Here is a 3,478-nt window from a genome sequence, read left to right on the forward strand (position 1 = left end):
AAGAGAGATACATGTTTAAGGGAGAACAAGGGGTTGATGACCAAACCAGGGGACATTTTTTAAAGCTTCTTTCTTTGATTTATAATGATATAGGAAAAAATTGATTGGCCCTCGAATTAGTGTACTGTTAATGATGCTTCTCATACCTATGATTCTACTAACACACCCTCACCATTGTACCCACCTCCCTTTCCCAAGGACCCCACAATTCCTCCTTTGTACTACTCCACCCCATCAACTAAATTATGTTGATCTGTTCTCCCTCCCATTTTGTTACATTTGGCCCTTTGTTTTTCTCGTGTTCAGTCTTTTTATGTCCTTCATGGGAAAGATTTTATTCTGTATATTATTCCCTTTCTAGCAGCATAGATGTTATTGAAATTGCATAAATTTGTCACTGAAGGAATTTTGAAAAATATGCTCTGTTGCTCTCTTCTCACAATTGGCTAAATGCATACTATCTTATGTGAAACATGGTCCACATGTTGTAAACCCTCCTTTGACAATTTCTGCGACTTATGTCATACCTGATCTAGGATAGTTATTCTGTGAAGACTTGGTGGTATATTAGTTCTATTCTTTGCTATATTTTCAGCACTTTCCATAAACTACACATATAACTATATATATATAAATAACTATATAAGTGTTGTATAACTATAACACTTCAAATAAGTCAAATCAGTAATAGAATTCATAATAATCCCTGACTGTTCATCTCTTACTTAAGACTAACAGCATTAGGTAACATTCAATGGACATACCTTAGGTTACAAGAGCTCTTTTTAGCACTTTATGTGTATTTTATTATTTCAGTGTAATTTCAGGTCTACAAGATAAGTACTATTAATTTGTCACTATAAAAGGAGGAAATTAAAGTAGAGAGAAGTCAATATGTTCAATTAGGTTAATAAATTAAGTTAATACGATAGATTGTGAATGCTTTAGAATCAAGACGTGTCTTATAATATTTAATATACACAATGCCTAAACCAATAAATCTGAATTATTGAATGCATAAATCAATAAATAAATGAATAAGTGAAATGTAATTTCACTATAATATAGTATGTTGACTGAGTTTAAGAATTCATAATAAATGCATCTGATGTTAGCTTCATGATTTTTATAATGATGTTGGCATGAATAGCTAGAAATTTTACCTGGAAGTTATAAGATGATGCCTATGAGAACTAACTTTGGGTAAATTGAGCAGATACATAACCACTTTTAAAATTAGACTGTTGAAAATTGCATAATCTTCATTATGAATCACCAAGTCTTACCTCATTAAAACTACAAAAGTATAGTAATTATAAGAGAGTCATACCTTGCATTTCTGTGCTGTTTTGCACTCTGCATTGTTCAAGAGAGCAGAAAGCTTACAGTAAGATGAATGACATAACACAGTGGTAATCTTATATGGGAAACAACGTACAATTAGCCAAAATTGTATAATGCAGTGCTAAATGGGGCATAGCTGAATACACTGTGCAAGTATTTAATGTGAGAGAAAAATTTATTATGTGGAAATTGTGGATATTAAAATTTAATATTTCTATTTAAAATACCCACTCTTTTTTTTAACCCCCAGCTAACTGGTACTCTGCCAAATAGAGGTATTAGAGAGGAACAAAGTTGGTGGAACAAGTTGTGCACAGGATTTTACCATACACAAAACTGTATTTAAACTTTTAATAACTTTGTGGGTTATCTTGTTGGTGCTTTCAAAATAAAACAAAGGATGGATATTGTGGGAGTTGTAGTGACAGTTGAAATTTAACATTAGAAGAAAATAAAAAATGTGCAATGAATAATCAACGTACAAAATACAAGCCTTAGAACTCAAGATATAGCAGTGCCTAAACTTTTGCAATAGCGTTATTTGTGTTTTCCCATGGGTTAGATATATATGACCTTTACATATAAACTGAGTACTTTAGAAGCCAAATTTCTAACTATTACACTGAGTTTTGCTCCCTAGCACCTATACCATCCTACCTATTTCACCAAACAGATTATATTTTCCTTTTGCTTAGTTATCTTTCATAATCTTCCAGTTTACTTAGATGTGTCACTAATAAGCTATACCACTTATAGGAAAATAGCCCTAAGGCTTTTAAAAGAAGAGACTCAGCCTGAAGGCCCTCTGTCATAAAACTGCTTCTGTCCCTTTACTGATGATACGTCAGTTATTGGACAACCACTGTAACTTGCTGCCAGAGGAAACAGTTGGGATGGGTATATAAGGCCAGAGAAGATGTGCTGGAGAACCCTGCTGATTGAGAAACTACTTTCCTGGGTTCCTGCTCCTGATTTTTTCTGCATCTGCTACAATTTCTCTTTCTCTGGGCTGTTCTCTGGCCCTAACTCTTGCTGACATTTTGCTCTTGATATAGCTCTGACCTCTCTGTTTCTCTCTCCCCTGTCTTTCCTCTATCTATTCTGTCTTTTCTTCTCTTTCCCTTTATTTTCTCTTCTCTTCACTCCTTCTCTCTCCTTCTCTCTATCCCCTCTACCTCTCCCCCCCCCCCACCTAAAGAAGGCTTCAAGTAAGTAAGCTGGCCTCCCTGCTTTGCCTCTCTATTAATTAAATCCTACTTCTGACCCTCTTTCCTTGGAGTTTTGATTGGCCCGGACAGCATTTGATTAATTTCATCCCTATTATCTATCCATTGATTTATATCCGAATGAAAGCCATTAAGTTGTAAGATTTTTGATGATATTTTTAAGATTTCTGAGAAAGAAAATCTCTCTCTTCTCAGTGACACTGTAGTGTTGGGACTTGAGGATGGAAACTGCTATCACTTTTTCCTAATGTGAAGAAATATGTGGGCAGTTAGGTTAATGCTAGTTTAGCTGAATGAGTCTGTTTGCACATCCTCAGGATGAAAATAACATCTTCAGATTGCAGAATAGAGTCAGAGAGAAACCAGGCTTCCAGCAACTATGAGTAATTGATTTTGTTAAGTCAATATATTCTCTTCCTTTTCTAAACATCTAATTAAATCTTTTACTTGAAACATAGAGTCCTTTATGTTAGTATCGGCAATCTGTAAGAAAATTATACAATGAGCAGGAAACCAGTTAATGGAATAATTGTAGATTATACTCCAGGTGAAAACTATTAGAAAAATATAGTATAATATCTAACTTTTTATTAGTTCACAAATTTATAAGGTGAAATAAAATAGATATTTTCACATATGAGACATAAGAATTATGCTTCAGGATAAAATGTGTATAGCATGATGCCTTACCATTACTGTGACATTAGATTTGTTGATAAAGAAGTTTTTTGTGAAGAGTCACACATCTGTGAAATAATTTATGTATTTCCACTTGATATGTCTCTTTAAAATAGATGAGATGTGAAAAATAGAATCTCTGCTTCATGATTTACTAGAGGTTAATAAAATTGGCCACCAATAATAGAAACCAAACTTAAGGTAGATTTATTGTTATATAAAAATTATGT

Source organism: Suncus etruscus, chromosome 9, assembly GCF_024139225.1.
Source record: "Suncus etruscus isolate mSunEtr1 chromosome 9, mSunEtr1.pri.cur, whole genome shotgun sequence".
Classification (NCBI taxonomy): Eukaryota; Metazoa; Chordata; class Mammalia; order Eulipotyphla; family Soricidae; genus Suncus; species Suncus etruscus.